The sequence below is a fragment of the Procambarus clarkii genome, chromosome 55 (genome assembly GCF_040958095.1).
Source record: "Procambarus clarkii isolate CNS0578487 chromosome 55, FALCON_Pclarkii_2.0, whole genome shotgun sequence".
NCBI classification, from domain to species: domain Eukaryota; kingdom Metazoa; phylum Arthropoda; class Malacostraca; order Decapoda; family Cambaridae; genus Procambarus; species Procambarus clarkii.
In genome coordinates this window covers 20,461,545-20,480,733 of record NC_091204.1, presented here as the reverse complement: position 1 = coordinate 20,480,733, position 19,189 = coordinate 20,461,545, and the positions used below count along the sequence as shown (strand labels likewise).

The 19,189-nt window shown below is 41.2% G+C and overlaps 1 long non-coding RNA gene across 7 annotated transcripts in view; it reads right to left on the bottom strand.

The window, feature by feature from the left end:
* LOC123754981 (uncharacterized) overlaps positions 1–19,189 on the bottom strand; it is a 372,841-nt gene that overhangs the window by 168,130 nt on the left and 185,522 nt on the right. The gene's annotated exons all lie outside the window — the stretch shown is intronic.

The window sequence follows — 19,189 nt, the reverse complement described above, 5'->3', positions numbered from 1 at the left end:
GCACCCCTAGGGGGCCCCGGCATGATCGGCGATAGCTTCCTGTTGGGTGTCCTGCCTCTAATTGTGGCTCCATGGTGGGTATGGGGGCACATTCGTGGATGAATTTATCACTTTTCGTCTCTGTCGTTGAATGTTTCCGTTGTACCCTCTCAGGCTCGTGGGGTGGGCGACCAAGCCCCGGAGTCGGCCTGTATTGGAAGACCAGGCTCTGTAGCTCCCGCTGCGTTGGGCCCCGACCTTGCTCCTCCTTTGACCGTTCTGACTACTTCCCCCAGCTCCCCTCCCTCCTCTGTGGTTGGGTCGAGCCTCCAGCCCCCGGTGGTGACCACTTCGTCCCCTGGTGCGGCTAAGTCTCTCGTTGTGACTACTGCGCCTTTTGACCCCTCTCTCTAGGGGTTCTCAACGCCGTTCGCGCCCCAGCCGCACTCGCTCGATTCCTTCCCGTGCTGATACGTATCAGGCCTTGTTTGGTCCTGCTTCATGGGCCAAATACTTTGATCTCCTCCCTCTTGATTCTGCGCCTCCTGACGATTTCTCCCTCCATCGGCATCTTGTAGATTCCGTGGATGCGTCTGTTACTTTCAACCCCACTCGTCTCGGTACACGTGTCGTTGCTGCTCCTTCTCAGGATGCAGCTTCCCGCTTGGCTGCCTTATTTTGCCTTGGCGAGATCCCTGTTCGGGTCAAAAGAACGTTCAGATGAATGCCAGTGTTGGCACTATTCTCCTCCCACCCCATGTTGCAACCGGTGTTCGGAATCTGCAGGATTGCCACGATGATATTCGGCATATCCTTGATGCCCAAGGCCATTCTGTCTTCCAGGTTGACATGTTTACTTGTCCCCCCTCGTGGTCGTCGCCGTCAACCCCTTCGCGTTGTGAAGATCACCTTTGATGGCGGGACCCTTCCATCCTCTGTCATTCTTGCTGGTGCTAGGTGCTCTGTTCAGGAGTATATTCCTTCTCCTCGACTTTGTAACAAGTGCTTGAGGTTTGGGCATGGTGCCCTCCGCTGCTCTGGGACTGTCTCTGCCCTTTGTGTGGGAGTGTAGGTCACTCTAAGTCGGAGTGCACTTCTCCCCAAGCTCGCTGCCTCAACTGCGATGAGGCCCATCCTACCTTCTCCCGTGCCTGTGTCCATTACAAGCTTGAGGCAGCCGTCCTAAACCTGAAGCACCGGGAGCGTTTATCTTTTCCTGAGGCGAGGCGCCAGGTTCGCCGGCTCCCGCCTTATACTAACATCTCTTATGCTCGCGTGTTGCGCTCTTCCTCTACTCGTCCTTCCCCCTTCCTCAGACTCGCAATCGTTTCCGGGCCTTGGACCCTGATACGCCCACTGCCCCCTCCTCTGTCCCTTTGTGTTCTGTCCCGAGGGGTCCCCCTCCTGGTCCTCTGTCTGGGGTTCCCCTTCTTTGTACCCGGTCTGTCATGTCTCCTGTGTCTTCTTCCTCGTCTCCCTCCGATCCTCCTTCCCATCCTCTTCCTCCATCTATCGGCTCTCCCCGCCGCCTGTCGGTGCAGGCGGATGTCCATCGCTCTCCTAACGGCCGTAGTGTGTGCTCTCGTTCAGCTTCTGCTGTTGAGACACTGGAATCCGTTGCCCGGTACGTAGTTGCTGGGACACCTGTCTCTTTAAGTCAGAAGCGTAAGCCTGGCTCCTCTCCTTCCTCCCAGGTGGGTAAGAAGGCTTCGCTTTCTTCCTCAGCTCCTACTTCTGGCTCTGTTGCTCCTTCCCCTCCCGTTTCAGTGATTGCGCCCCCTGTTCCTGCTATGGAGGTTTCTTTGGCCCCTGCTTCCCTTTCGATTGCTGCTCTTGCTGGGGTGCGCTCCCCTCTTTCTACTCCCCCTCTTCCTGCTGCTGTCCTTGACTGCTCCTCTCCGTTGTCTCCTCCTCTTCCTTCTCCGGACCCCGCCCGCCCACCTCTGATCTGTTCTCCCGTTTCCTTCCCTCCGTCTTTGCTCAGTTTACCCATGCCCCCTAACCCTGACTTTGCTGTCCCTGATCCCGACCCTGATATTCTTTAACGTGCTCTGTTGTTCTTTCGCCTTTGTTTCTTCCTTGTTCTCTGTTTTTGTCCTTTCTCTTCTCATCGTTGTCCATTCTTCAATGGAACGTTCGAGGTTATTACGCAAATTTCCTCGAACTCCAACTTATGATTCTCACGGTTTTCGCCCCTTTGTGTCTGTCTCCAGGAGCCGATGCTTGGTGCTCGTCCTGGTCGTTTTCGTGGCTATTCCTTTCTCTCTTCCCCCCCCCCCCCAGCCGTTGCTGGGGCTTCTAATTCTTCTGCTCTCTTGAATCGTGCTGATGTTCCCTTTGTTCCTTTACTTTTTCCTTCGCCTCTCCATTGTTCTGCTGCTCGTATCTTTGTGGGGAAATGGTACTCGGTTTGTTCCATTTATCTCCCGAGTGTCCCGCTCTCTCTTCCTGATTTGAAACACCACCTAGACACCTTGCCGGAGCCTGTGCTCCTGCTGGGTGACTTCAATTGTTGTCATTCTCTTTGGGGTGACGTTCTAACGAATACCCGGGGTCGCCTTCTTGAGCCGTTTCTCCTCTCTTCTTCCCTGTCTCTCCTGAATTCTGGTGAGCCCACTCATTTGGACTCTCGGACTCGCACCCTTTCTTGTCTTGATCTTTCTCTGCTCTTCTTCTCTTTACTTAGATTTCACATGGCAGGTTCTTGATGACCTCCATAGAAGTGATCATTTCCCCATCCTTGTTTCCTTTTTCTCTTTTCGCCCTTCCCTCTCTTTCCCTAGGTGGCAGTTTGCTAAGGCGGACTGGACCCTATTTTCCCTCAGTGCTACTCTCTCTGACCTCTCCCTTCTGCCCCTCTCTCGCGCTCTCCTCCTTTTTCATGACACTGTCTTCGACGCTGCCCTCCGCTCTATTCCTCGCTCTTCCTCTCGGGGTCCACGGAAGTGCGTTCCCTGGTGGAATGCGGACTGTGCTCGGGCTGTCCGCTGTAAGCGTGCAGCCTGGAAGAAGCACCGCCGTAGGCAGACGACCGATTCTTTTCTTTTCTTTCGGAATGCGAGTGCGGTGGCCCGTAGGGCCATCCGTACGGCTAAACGTGAATGTTGGGCATCTTATGTCTCGACAATTACGTCCGAAACCCCTCTGGCCCAGATCTGGAAGCGTATCCGCAAGATAGCGGGTAAGTTCGTTCCCGATGTTTCACCGGTCCTTCACCTCCATGATACTCTTGTGGCGGACCCGTTGCAGGTCGCTTCCGAACTGGGTTCCCACTTTTCTTCTGTTAGCTCTGGTCTTCATCTTCCCCAATCTTTCCTTCTTCGTAAACCTGTCCTTGAGTCTCGTCCTTTAGATTTCTGCACTCATCTTCAGCTTCCCTATAATGATCCCTTCTCTCTCTCTGAACTTCGTTCTGCCCTGGCCCTCTGCGGTTCTACGGCGGCGGGCTCCGATGGTATTCATTATGAGATGCTTCGCCATCTCCCTCCGAGCACGTCTCAGTATTTACTGAGTCTGTATAATCGGATCTGGGAGTCGTCGTCAGTCCCTGAGGACTGGCTCGATGCCGTTGTCCTCCCTGTTCGCAAACCGGGGTCTCTGGGTACTTCCCCTAAGGACTTTCGCCCTATTGCTCTCACAAGTTGTCTGCAAACTCTTTGAACGTATGGTTAACGTTCGTCTGATGTGGTTTCTGGAACACCATCACCTCCTCTCCCCTTCTCAATTTGGTTTCCGCAAGTGCCGCAGCACGACAGATGTCCTGGTGAACTTGGAGGTCTATATTCGTACTGCGAAGACCTCCGTTGTTGCCGTCCTTTTTGACCTAGAAAAGGCTTACGACACCACTTGGCGTTATCATATCCTATCTCAACTTCATTCTTTTGGCCTTCGTGGTCATCTCCCTCTCTTTCTCCGCAGCTTCCTCTCTCGTCGTTCCTTTCGGGTGCGCCTTGGTACCGCTCTGTCTTCCTCTTTTCAGCAATACGAAGGTGTGCCCCAGGGTAGTGTTCTGAGCACTACTCTTTTTCTGGTTGCCCTCAATGGTCTTCTTTCCTCTCTTCCTTCTGGTGTCTTCTCCGCTCTCTATGTCGATGATCTTACCCTTTGTTGTCAGGGTGATGATTCGCCTCTCCTTCAACGCTGGCTTCAACTTGCAATTGATGCCGTGTCGTCTTGGGCCACAGGTCATGGCTTCAAGTTCTCTACTTCTAAGACTTGTGCCATGACTTTTACGCGGAAACGGGTTGTTCTTCGTCCCTCTTTGTCACTTTATGGTCATCCCCTTGAATACAAAGATTCCGCGAAGCTTTTGGGGTTATTCCTTGACACTCGTTTGTCTTGGTCTCCCCATATCTCTTACCTCCGTGTTGAGTGCTCTAAGGCCCTTACCCTCCTTCGGGTCTTGTCCCATACTTCTTGGGGGGCAGATAGGCGCGCACTCCTTGCTTTACATTCCTCTCTCGTCGTGTCTAAGCTCGATTATGGTTGCCCTGCTTACTCGTCTGCTTCTCCTTCTACTCTTCGCCGTCTTGATGCTTTGCACCATACTGGGTTGCGCCTCAGTTCTGGTGCCTTTCGTTCGACTCCCGTCCTTAGCTTGTATGTTGACACTGGCTTCCTGTCTCTCCAGGACCGCCGTGATCGCTACTGTCTTCGCTATCTTGCGCGGTCCTTGCAACATCCTTCCTCTCGCCTCTGTCGTGCTTTAAGTTTTACCCCTCCTGCGGTTCCTGTTCCTCTTCACCACCTCCCTCTTTCTGTCCGGTTATCTCGCCTACAGGATTCTCTTTCCGTTCGTATTTCTGGTGTTTCTCCTCGTGTTGTTCCTTCTTTGCCCCCGTGGAGGGTCCCTCTACCGCGGTTTTGTACATCCTTGACTCGTATCACTAAAGCTTTTACCCCTCCTACGGTTCTAAACCGCCTTTTCCTTGAGCACTTTTCTTCTCACTCCCGCTCCGTTTCTGTCTTCACTGATGGGTCTAAGTCGGCGGACGGTGTCGGCTACTCTGTTGTTTTTCCTGATCGCACTTATATGTGTCGCTTACCTCCGGAGACTAGCATCTTTACAGCGGAACTTTATGCTATTCTCTATGCTCTTCGTCTCCTGCTTTCTCGTTGTCAGTCCTCCTTTGTAGTTGTTGACTCTCGTAGTGCCCTCATGGCTCTCGGGTCCTTTAATCCGGTTCATCCAGTAGTTGTCGAGATCCAGCATTGGCTGTTTCTTGTTCACAGTAAATTTAAGTCGGTTGAGTTTTGTTGGGTTCCCAGCCATATTGGTGTGTCTTTAAATGAGCGAGCGGATGCTGCCGCCAAGGAAGCTGTCCGCTCTTGTCCCATCTCTCGTAAAGGCATTCCGTATTCCGACTTTTACCCGGTTATCCATTCCTCAGTTCTTACCCGTTGGCAGGCTTCTTGGTTGTCTCTTACTGGTAACAAGCTACATACTCTTAAATGTTGTTTCCTCGTGGCCGTCCTCCTTCCACCGTAACCGGCGGTGGGAAACAGCTCTGGCGAGATTGCGTATTGGCCATACTCGCTTAACCCATGGTCACTTGATGGAGCGCCGCCCTGCTCCTTATTGTCCTAGTTGCATTGTCCCTCTTACGGTCGTGCATGTTCTTCTTGAATGTCCTGACTTCCAGGACGAGCGTGTGTCTTGCTTTCCGACCGCCCCTCGCGGTCAAATGTCCCTCAATAGAATTCTTGGTGACTCGGATACTTTTGATATCGTTCGCCTTATGCGTTTTTGTTCTCGTATTGGTATCCTTCGTGATATTTAACGCCCTCTATTTTGCGCATTTGATGGTGCTACATAACCTTCCCGGTTTGGTGCCTTCTTTTGATAATTACTTACTACACTCCCACCATCGTCACCACTACTACTACACTCCCACCATCGTCACCACCACCACTACTACATTCCCACCATCGTCACCACTACTATTACACTCCTACCATCGTCACCACCACTACTACATTCCCACCATCGTCACCACTGCTGCTACACTCCCACCATCGTCACCACCACTACTACACTCCTACCATCGTCACCACCACTACTACACTCTCACCATCGTTAAAACTACTACTACACTCTCACCATCGTTACCACTACTACTACACTCTCACCATCGTTACCACTACTACTACACTCTCACCATCGTCACCACTACTACTACACTCCCACCATCGTCGCCACTACTACACTCCCACCATCGTCACCACCTCTACTACACTCCCAACATCGTGACCACTACTACTACACTCACCATCGTCACCACCACTACTACACTCTCACAATCGTCACCACCACCACTACTACACTCTCACAATCGTCACCACCACTACTACTACACTCCCAACATCATGACCACTACTACTACACACCCACCATCGTCACCACTACTACTACTACACTCCCACCATCGTCACCACTACTGCTACTACACTCTCACCATCGTCACCAGTACTACTACACTTCCACCATCGTCACCACTACTACCACACTCTCATCATCGTCACCACTACTGCTACACTCCCACCATCGTCACCACTACTTCTACACTCCCACCATCGTCACCACTACTACTACACTCCCACCATCGTCACCACTACTACTACACTCCCACCATTGTCACCACCACTACTACTACACTCCCACTATCGTCACCACCATCGTCACCACTACTCCTACACTCCCACCATCGTCACCACTACTACTAGACTCCAACCATCGTCATCACCACTACTACACTATCACCATCGTCACCACCACTACTACATTCTCACCATCGTCATCACCACTACTACACTCACCATCGTCACCACCACTAACACACTCCCACCATCGTCACCACTACTACTACACTCCCACCATCGTCACCACCACTACTAAACTCCCACCATCGTCACTACCACTACTACACTCCCACCATCTTCACCACCACTGCTACACTCCTACCATCGTCACCACCACTACTACACTCCCACCATCGTCACCACCACTACTACACTCCCACCATCGTCACCACCACTACTACTCTCACAATCGTCACCACCACTACTACACTCCCACCATCGTCACCACCACTACTACACTCTCACAATCGTCACCACCACTACTCCACTCTCACCATCGTCACCACCACTACTCCACTCTCACCATCGTCACCACTAATACTACACTCCCACCATCGTCACCACCACTACTACACTCCCACCATCGTCACCACCACTACTAAACTCCCACCATCGTCACCACCACTACTACACTCCCTCCATCGTCACCACCACTACTACACTCCCACCATCGTCACCACCACTACTACACTCCCACCATCATCACCACTACTACACTCTCACCATCGTCACCACCACTACTACACTCCCACCATCGTCACCACCACTACTACACTCCCACCATCGCCATAACCACTACTACACTCCCACCATCTTCACTACCACTACTACTACAATCCCACCATCGTCACCACTACTACTACTACACTCCCACCATCGTCACCACTACTACTACACTCCCACCATCGTCACCACCACTACTACTACACTCCCACCATCGTCACCACCACTACTACTACACTCCCACCATCGTCACCACCACTACTACACACTCACCATCGTCACCACTACTACTACACTCCCACCATCGTCACCACTACTACTACTACACTCCCACCATCGTCACCACTACTACTACACTCCCACCATCGTCACCACCACTACTACTACACTCCCACCATCGTCACCACCACTACTACTACACTCCCACCATCGTCACCACCACTACTACACACTCACCATCGTCACCACTACTACTACACTCCCACCATCGTCACCACAGTAGTAGGGTGTACGACTCACAGGTACCTTTTTTTTGGGGGGGAGAGGACCCCTGTGAGTTGTACGACTCACAGGTACCTTTTTTTCGGGGAGAGGACCCCTGTGGACTGTGCAACGCACAGGTACCTTTTTTTTTTTTGGGCGAAAAGGTACCTGTGCGTTGCCAGGGTTTTCAGGTAAATTTTGTCAGTCACAGATTTTAGAAGTTGTTAAAGTTCTTATGATGAAAATAATTTCCGAGACTTAGAAGTTTGTTAAGGTTTCTTATGATGTAAATAATGTCATACGAGTTTGTTAAAAAGTTCTTATGGGAGAATTTTTTTTCAGAGTTCCTACCCATAATAAAACAGATATTTAGGCTGTATATGTTTAAGTTGGATTCTTACTTAGAAACTAGTATATCTGAATCATTTCACAGCCATCCCCCTCCCTCGCCTTTCCCTCCCCCTGCGTCTCCCACTCGTACCTCACACCCCCCCCTCCCCCCTTACCTCGCAATCTGTCGCCTCACCTGTGTTTACTTTAGACGTCAGCCAGACACGGCCTTCAGGTCACCTCGGTAATCGTATCTTATCTTCTCCATAATAATATCTGGACCGTCTCTCTCCTCCTATTTCCTTACAACTATTTCAGAGTTTCAAATCATAGAAGTTTATTTATATGTTTATGACCGAATTTGTAAAAGGACCATTTTCAGAGAATATTGTCTTAGATGTTTTGTTAAGGAAAACAGACAACTTATCCATAACATTTAGTTGTATATCCATTTACGGCTATTTCACCTGTAAAGACCAAAATTAGTCAGAGACAGTTTTAGCTCATATTTCATCAGAGACCATTTTATACCTAAAAATGAACAGAGTCCACTTTGAGAGCAAAATTAGTCAGAGTCCAGTTCTTGATCGAAATTCATCAGAGTCCCAATTGAAGACCCAAATTTTTACATTTTCGCTACTAGCAGTCCAATCCCCCTGAAATTTTAAACAGTCATAATTCAGACGTAGTAAATAAGATCAAGTCAGTTACTGAGCTCCAGCTCTCGTCCCCACCTTAGTTCTCTTTCGTATCTTTGTAAATAACCCATCAATTTCCCTGAAATTTTTACCCTCTGTATTTCAGACATAGTAAATATGAAGTAAACAATTATAAAACTCTAGCTCTTGTCCTCTGTCCAAGCTCACTTTTGTAAATTCATTACTCAGTCCAAATCACCCAACTACATTTTCAGACATAGTAAATAAAAACCAGTTCAGTTATCAAGTTTCAACTCTTGTGCCCCAGCTTAGTTCATTTGTGCAAGTTCTTTATTTTCCAACTAAATCACCTGAGATTTAAGATCACCTTATTTTCTAACGTAGTAAAATTAATCTGGACATTAGCAAAGCTCCATTTCCTCAGCCTTAGATCATCAGACATAAATATATTCGATCAAGTCCCTCTCCAGCCTATCTGTTTATCAGAGTAATTACTTTACCCTTCTCATCCCCAACGTATCAATCCCCAACGTATCAAAACCTTCAATAATCATACTGTATTTGCATATTTTCTCTATATTCAGCTGTGTTCTTCACATTTTGTCCATGTTTTCTGTGTTCACTCCATGTTCTTCAAATGTTCACAGTCCCATTCAGTTCATATTTTCACAAGTATCTCCATTTTTTCTGTAATCTTTCTCTTAGTCTCATTACTTTCTCTACAAATTCTAGTCATATTTTCTATGTTTTCATGTTCATCACATGTTCTCTTTACAACTTTTATACTCAATATTCATGCTAACTTCCATATTTTTGTGTTCTTTGTCAATATTCATGTTCCTCTACAAGTTCATGTTCCTCACAAGATCACTTCGTTTTTCACCTTCACTTACATGTTTTCTACATTCTTTGTCATATTCTCCATGTTCTTCACAAGTCCATTGTTCATTCTTTGTATTCCCTATTCTCCTTATCATGTTTTCATGTTCTCTGTAAGTTCATATTCCCAGCATGTTCACTGTATTCATCAACTTTTCTTACATGTGTTCTTTGTCATGTTCCCCATATGTTCTCTGGGTTTTTCCCCTTACATGTTATCTAACGTTCCTTAACTAAAAAAATCTTTCGCCAATCAACTAAAACATAGTCACTTTCGTCATTTCTCAACTAAACTTATTATCCAGTCAACTAAAAATTGTCAAAGGAATCTTTCCAACACTGTTCATAACTAATCTTATTTCCTAGTCATCAGAAAATAACCGTGTTCTTCATGTTTCATTGTCATTTCATAACTAAAATTATCCATCAATCAGCAGAAAAAGTCATATTCATCATTTCGTAACAGCCATTATGTTTTCGTCAAGTAAGAAAATATAGTCAATGATATCTATCATCGTCGTTCTTAACTGACATTTATACTTTGTGGAGCACTAAAAATAGTCAAATGTAACTTTTTCAACACTTTCGTAACTAAAATTATATGTCGCTAAGTAAGAAAATTGTCAAAGGAATCTTTCCAGCACTGTTCACAACTAAACATATTCCCCATTCATCAGAAAATAACCGTATTCTTCATGTTTCATTGTCATTTCATAACTAAAATTATCCATCAATCAACAGAAAAAGCCATGTTCATCATGTTTTTGTCTTTTTGCTTAACTAAAATTATGTTTTGTCAAGTAAGAAAAAATAACCAAAGATATCTTTCATCGCTGTTCTTAACTGACATTATACTTTGGGGAGTACAAAAATAGTCTCCCTCGTCATGTTTTATCTTTTTCCTTAACTAAAGTATTCAGCAGTCAACTAAAAAATTGTTACTTCATCATGTTTCCTTGTCATTTCTTAACTGAAATATCACTTCTCTCATTTAAAATAGTCATGTGTAGCCTCTTTCCAACACTGTTCTTAACTAAAGTAACCTTTCACTTCGCTAAAATAGTCATATTCATCATTGTTCCTAACTAAATTATATGTCGTTAAGTAAGAAATATAGTCAAAGACACTCTTCGAGACATCAAGGACTTACTCAAAGACATCAAAGTTGCACTCAAAGACATCCTTTGAGACATCAAAGACATCCTTTAAGACTTCAATGGGACTCTTCGAGATATCAAAAGACACTCTCAAACACTCAAAAATTTACTTGCATCCTCAAAGTTATTCTCAGAGGCATAAAAGTCATTCTCAGAGCTATCAAATTATTCTCGATGTCATCAAAAAGTATTTTCTCGTTCATCAAAGATAATCTCAGAGTTAACAAAGGTAATCTCTAACTCACTCTCGTACATCAAAGTTGTTTCAAAGACATCAAAGTTAATCTAAGACATCATTTTTCATCAAAGATATTCTCTCTAAACCAACAATGTTCTTCTCTAAGACAAAGTTATTCTCAGAGTCACCTTCGTTCTTCAGAGAAACTTTCAAAAACATCTTTGTTCATCAAGTTATTCTCGGTGTCATCAAAAGGTATTCTCTAACTCACTTTTGGTCATTAAAGTTAATTTCTATGTTATAAATGTTTGTCTCAGAGACATGTAAAGTTAATCTTAGAGTTAACAAAGGTAATCTCTAACTCACTCTCGTTCGTCAAAGTTGTTTCAAAGACATCAAAGTTATTCTCAGAGTTATCCAAAGATATTCTCATGTCCACAAAAGTTATTCTGGGCTATCAAAGTTAATCTCAGACATCTTCATTCATAAAGTTATTCTCAGTCATGAAATGTTATTCTCTAAGTAACTTTCCGTTCATCAAAGATATTCTGTAAGTCCTGAAAGTTATTCACAGAGTCATCAAAGTTATTCTGTAACTCACTTTTGTTCATTAAAGTTAATTTCTATGTTATAAAGTTATTCTCAGAGCTAACAAAATACTACTCATGTTCTCAGAAGTCATTCTCAAACTCATCAAAGTTATTCTCAGAGTCATCAAAAGTTGTTCTCTAAAACATCAATGTTGCTATCTAAGACATCAAAGATGTTCTCTAAATCATAAAAGTTAATCTTAACTCACCTTCGTTCATTAGAGAAACTTTCCAATCCATATTCGTTGACCAGAGTTATTCTCAGAGTCATCAAAGCGATCTCTAATTCATCTTCGTTCTCCAAAAGTTGTTCTCTAAGACACCTTCATTCATCAAAGAAACTCTCCTTCTTCCATCATGTTATTCTTTAAGACATCTTCAGTCATAAAATTTTCTCTCCAAAATGTAACTAGTTCAGCTTTTCATACCAAGCCTGCACTTGTTAAAATATATTTTCGCAGTCACTTTACCCTAAAACTGTTCTCTGAACTATCCTAACTTAACTTACCTTACCTATCTTACCTAACTTTACCTATCTTACCTAACTTAACCTGCATAACCTAACTTTACCTATCCTAACCTAACTTACCTTACCTTACCTATCTTACCTAACTTTACTTATCTTACCTAACTTACCTTACCTTACATATCTTAACCTGCTTAACCTATCTTACCTAACTTAACCTGCATAACCTAACTTTACCTATCCTAACATAACTTACCTTACTTTACCTATCTTACCTAACTTTACCTATCTTACCTAACTTAACCTGCATAACCTAACTTTACCTATCCTAACCTAACTTACCTTACCTTACCTATCTTACCTAACTTTACCTATCCTATCCTAACCTAACTTGTCTTACCTAACTTAATCTTACATTCCCAAACTGATGTATCCTACCTTATCTAGTCCAACCAGACATGCTCTAACTTACATAAGTATTCCTTCTTGTCTTTTTGTGTTTCGTCAATCATTGTCTCATATTCATTTACTCATTTCATTAGTTAATTTCTCAAATGGTCACTTTTGCATTTCAAGTGCTATTTGTTAGAGATTGGATATTTAAGCATTTCAAAGAATTTTTGTCATATATGGGCATTTACTCATTTCATTAGTTAATTTCTCAAATGGTCACTTTGGCATTTCAAGTGCTATTTGTTAGAGATTGGATATTTAAGCATTTCAAAGAATTTTTGTCATATATGGGCATTTACTCATTTCAAGGGATAATTTCTCAAATGGACGTTTTGCATTTCAAGTGTTATTTGTTTAAGATTGGGTGTTTAACCATTTCAAAGGATTTGTTGTTATATATGGGATTTTACTCTTTTCAAGGGCTAATTTCTCAAATGGTCATTTTGCAGATCAAGGGTTATTTGTTAAAGTTCATAAAGTTGCTCTTAAGTTGTATTTATTATGTTTGTTATCATTTATTCTTATTCCCCCACCCCTTAACCTAACCTCTTGTAATCTTAGTGTATTTGGTAGGTTCTATCATATGTTCTTATTCTCCAACCCCTTAACCTAACCTCTTGTAATCTTAGTGTATTTAGTAAGTTCTATCATATGTTCTTATTCCCCAACCCCTTAACCTAACCTCTTGTAATCTTAGTGTATTTAGTAGGTTCTATCATATGTTCTTATTCCCCAACCCTTTAACCTAACCTTTCAGATGTAGTTTATTGTGTTTTTGACATATTTGTTGAATATATTATCCTTTTCCTAACCTTTCAGATGTAGTTTTGTTTCTCCTTTTTGTATATTTTTACCCAAACCATCTTTCCTTCTTTTACTTTGATTCTCCTACTCCTTCTAACCCTCCTTTTCTATCTCTCTCCCTTATTCTCTGTCTTCCTCCCCCTCTCTCTCCCTCATTTGCTCAAATGCTCTCTTGTTTCTCAAATTCAAGTCTTAATGCACCCATTCTCTCCCCCTTCGCTCACTCTCTCTCATTCTCTTATTTTTCTTTTTCTCAAATTCGAATCTTAGTTCCCCCATGCCCACACTCTCTCTCTCATTCTCTCTTCTTCGGTCCCATTTTCGTCTGCCCCCTCTCTCCTACTCCTTGCTCTTCTTTCATGCTCTCACTCCCTTGAGCTCTTGTTTCTCAATTTCAAGTCTTAGTAGATCTGATTCTTTACTATTGTAATTTTTATTATTACTATGATAAAGAATGAACTTATATGTGAAAACAAAGTAAAGAAGGTTAAGTGGGATGGTGGGTTTGGGTAAAAATATACAAAAGGAGAAACAAAACTACATCTGAAAGGTTATGAAAAGGATAATATATTCAACAAATATGTCAAAAACACAATAAACTACATCTGAAAGGTTAGGTTAAAGGGTTGGGGAATAAGAACATACGATAGAACCTACTAAATACACTAAGATTACAAGAGGTTAGGTTAAGGGGTTGGGGAATAAGAACATATGATAGAACTTACTAAATACACTAAGATTACAAGAGGTTAGGTTAAGGGGTTGGAGAATAAGAACATATGATAGAACCTACCAAATACACTAAGATTACAAGAGGTTAGGTTAAGGGGTGGGGGAATAAGAATAAATGATAACAAACATAATAAATACAACTTAAGAGCAACTTTATGAACTTTAACAAATAACCCTTGATCTGCAAAATGACCATTTGAGAAATTAGCCCTTGAAAAGAGTAAAATCCCATATATAACAACAAATCCTTTGAAATGGTTAAACACCCAATCTTAAACAAATAACACTTGAAATGCAAAACGTCCATTTGAGAAATTATCCCTTGAAATGAGTAAATGCCCATATATGACAAAAATTCTTTGAAATGCTTAAATATCCAATCTCTAACAAATAGCACTTGAAATGCCAAAGTGACCATTTGAGAAATTAACTAATGAAATGAGTAAATGCCCATATATGACAAAAATTCTTTGAAATGCTTAAATATCCAATCTCTAACAAATAGCACTTGAAATGCAAAAGTGACCATTTGAAAATTAACTAATGAAATGAGTAAATGAATATGAGACAATGATTGACGAAACACAAAAGACAAGAAGGAATACTTATGTAAGTTAGAGCATGTCTGGTTGGACTAGATAAGTTAGGATACATCAGTTTGGGAATGTAAGATTAAGTTAGGTAAGACAAGTTAGGTTAGGATAGGATAGGTAAAGTTAGGTAAGATAGGTAAGGTAAGGTAAGTTAGGTTAGGATAGGTAAAGTTAGGTTATGCAGGTTAAGTTAGGTAAGATAGGTAAATTTAGGTAAGATAGGTAAAGTAAGGTAAGTTAGGTTAGGATAGGTAAAGTTAGGTTATGCAGGTTAAGTTAGGTAAGATAGGTAAAGTTAGGTAAGATAGGTAAGGTAAGTTATGTTAGGATAGGTAAAGTTAGGTTATGCAGGTTAAGTTAGGTAAGATAGGTTAAGCAGGTTAAGATAGGTAAGGTAAGGTAAGTTAGGTAAGATAGGTAAAGTTAGGTAAGATAGGTAAGGTAAAGTAAGTTAGGTTAGGATAGGTAAAGTTAGGTTATGCAGGTTAAGTTAGGTAAGATAGGTAAAGTTAGGTTATGCAGGTTAAGTTAGGTAAGATAGGTAAAGTTAGGTAAGATAGGTAAGGTAAGGTAAGTTAAGTTAGGATAGTTCAGAGAACAGTTTTAGGGTAAAGTGACTGCGAAAATATATTTTAACAAGTGCAGGCTTGGTATGAAAAGCTGAACTAGTTACATTTTGGAGAGAAAATTTTATGACTGAAGATGTCTTAAAGAATAACATGATGGAAGAAGGAGAGTTTCTTTGATGAATGAAGGTGTCTTAGAGAACAACTTTTGGAGAACGAAGATGAATTAGAGATCGCTTTGATGACTCTGAGAATAACTCTGGTCAACGAATATGGATTGGAAAGTTTCTCTAATGAACGAAGGTGAGTTAAGATTAACTTTTATGATTTAGAGAACATCTTTGATGTCTTAGATAGCAACATTGATGTTTTAGAGAACAACTTTTGATGACTCTGAGAATAACTTTGATGAGTTTGAGAATGACTTCTGAGAACATGAGTAGTATTTTGTTAGCTCTGAGAATAACTTTATAACATAGAAATTAACTTTAATGAACAAAAGTGAGTTACAGAATAACTTTGATGACTCTGTGAATAACTTTCAGGACTTACAGAATATCTTTGATGAACGGAAAGTTACTTAGAGAATAACATTTCATGACTGAGAATAACTTTATGAATGAAGATGTCTGAGATTAACTTTGATAGCCCAGAATAACTTTTGTGGACATGAGAATATCTTTGGATAACTCTGAGAATAACTTTGATGTCTTTGAAACAACTTTGACGAACGAGAGTGAGTTAGAGATTACCTTTGTTAACTCTAAGATTAACTTTACATGTCTCTGAGACAAACATTTATAACATAGAAATTAACTTTAATGACCAAAAGTGAGTTAGAGAATACCTTTTGATGACACCGAGAATAACTTGATGAACAAAGATGTTTTTGAAAGTTTCTCTGAAGAACGAAGGTGACTCTGAGAATAACTTTGTCTTAGAGAAGAACATTGTTGGTTTAGAGAGAATATCTTTGATGAAAAATGATGTCTTAGATTAACTTTGATGTACGAGAGTGAGTTAGAGATTACCTTTGTTAACTCTGAGATTATCTTTGATGAACGAGAAAATACTTTTTGATGACATCGAGAATAATTTGATAGCTCTGAGAATGACTTTTATGCCTCTGAGAATAACTTTGAGGATGCAAGTAAATTTTTGAGTGTTTGAGAGTGTCTTTTGATATCTCGAAGAGTCCCATTGAAGTCTTAAAGGATGTCTTTGATGTCTCAAAGGATGTCTTTGAGTGCAACTTTGATGTCTTTGAGTAAGTCCTTGATGTCTCGAAGAGTGTCTTTGACTATATTTCTTACTTAACGACATATAATTTAGTTAGGAACAATGATGAATATGACTATTTTAGCGAAGTGAAAGGTTACTTTAGTTAAGAACAGTGTTGGAAAGAGGCTACACATGACTATTTTAAATGAGAGAAGTGATATTTCAGTTAAGAAATGACAAGGAAACATGATGAAGTAACAATTTTTTAGTTGACTGCTGAATACTTTAGTTAAGGAAAAAGATAAAACATGACGAGGGAGACTATTTTTGTACTCCCCAAAGTATAATGTCAGTTAAGAACAGCGATGAAAGATATCTTTGGTTATTTTTTCTTACTTGACAAAACATAATTTTAGTTAAGCAAAAAGACAAAAACATGATGAACATGGCTTTTTCTGTTGATTGATGGATAATTTTAGTTATGAAATGACAATGAAACATGAAGAATACGGTTATTTTCTGATGAATGGGGAATATGTTTAGTTGTGAACAGTGCTGGAAAGATTCCTTTGACAATTTTTTCTTACTTAGCGACATATAATTTTAGTTACGAAAGTGTTGAAAAAGTTACATTTGACTATTTTTAGTGCTCCACAAAGTATAAATGTCAGTTAAGAACGACGATGATAGATATCTTTGACTATATTTTCTTACTTGACGAAAACATAATGGCTGTTACGAAATGATGAATATGACTTTTTCTGCTGATTGATGGATAATTTTAGTTATGAAATGACAATGAAACATGAAGAACACGGTTATTTTCTGATGACTAGGAAATAAGATTAGTTATGAACAGTGTTGGAAAGATTCCTTTGACAATTTTTAGTTGACTGGATAATAAGTTTAGTTGAGAAATGACGAAAGTGACTATGTTTTAGTTGATTGGCGAAAGATTTTTTTAGTTAAGGAACGTTAGATAACATGTAAGGGGAAAAACCCAGAGAACATATGGGGAACATGACAAAGAACACATGTAAGAAAAGTTGATGAATACAGTGAACATGCTGGGAATATGAACTTACAGAGAACATGAAAACATGATAAGGAGAATAGGGAATACAAAGAATGAACAATGGACTTGTGAAGAACATGGAGAATATGACAAAGAATGTAGAAAACATGTAAGTGAAGGTGAAAAACGAAGTGATCTTGTGAGGAACATGAACTTGTAGAGGAACATGAATATTGACAAAGAACACAAAAATATGGAAGTTAGCATGAATATTGAGTATAAAAGTTGTAAAGAGAACATGTGATGAACATGAAAACATAGAAAATATGACTAGAATTTGTAGAGAAAGTAATGAGACTAAGAGAAAGATTACAGAAAAAATGGAGATACTTGTGAAAATATGAACTGAATGGGACTGTGAACATTTGAAGAACATGGAGTGAACACAGAAAACATGGACAAAATGTGAAGAACACAGCTGAATATAGAGAAAATATGCAAATACAGTATGATTATTGAAGGTTTTGATACGTTGGGGATTGATACGTTGGGGATGAGAAGGGTAAAGTAATTACTCTGATAAACAGATAGGCTGGAGAGGGACTTGATCGAATATATTTATGTCTGATGATCTAAGGCTGAGGAAATGGAGCTTTGCTAATGTCCAGATTAATTTTACTACGTTAGAAAATAAGGTGATCTTAAATCTCAGGTGATTTAGTTGGAAAATAAAGAACTTGCACAAATGAACTAAGCTGGGGCACAAGAGTTGAAACTTGATAACTGAACTGGTTTTTATTTACTATGTCTGAAAATGTAGTTGGGTGATTTGGACTGAGAGTAATGAATTTACAAAAGTGAGCTTATACAGAGGACAAGAGCTAGAGTTTTATAATTGTTTACTTCATATTTACTATGTCTGAAATACAGAGGGTAAAAATTTCAGGGAATTGATGGGTTATTTACAAATATACGAAAGAGAACTAAGGTGGGGACGAGAGCTGGAGCTCAGTAACTGACTTGATCTTATTTACTACGTCTGAATTATGACTGTTTAAAATTTCAGGGGGATTGGACTGCTAGTAGCGAAAATGTGGTCTCTGCCAAATTTGGGTCTTCAATTGGGACTCTGATGAATTTCGATCATGAACTGGACTCTGATGAAATTTGAGCTTAAAACTGTCTCTGGCTAATTTTGCTCTCAAAGTAGACTCTGACGAATTTTGCTAGAAAACTGGACTCTGATGAATTTCGATCAAGAACTGGACTCTGATGAATTTTGCTCTCAAAGTAGACTCTGGCGAATTTCTGTTGATAATTGGACTCTGATGAAATATGAGCTTAAAACTGTCTCTGACTAATTTTGCTCTCAAAGTGGACTCTGTTCATTTTTAGGTATAAAATGGTCTCTGATGAAATATGAGCTAAAACTGTCTCTGACTAATTTTGGTCTTTACAGGTGAAATAGCCGTAAATGGATATAAAACTAAATGTTATGGATAAGTTGTCTGTTTTCCTTAACAAAACATCTAAGACAATATTCTCTGAAAATGGTCCTTTTACAAATTCGGTCATAAACATATAAATAAACTTCTATGATTTGAAACTCTGAAATAGTTGTAAGGAAATAGGAGGAGAGAGATGGTCCAGATATTATTATGGAGAAGATACGATTACCGAGGTGACCTGAAGGCCGTGTCTGGCTGACGTCTAAAGTAAACA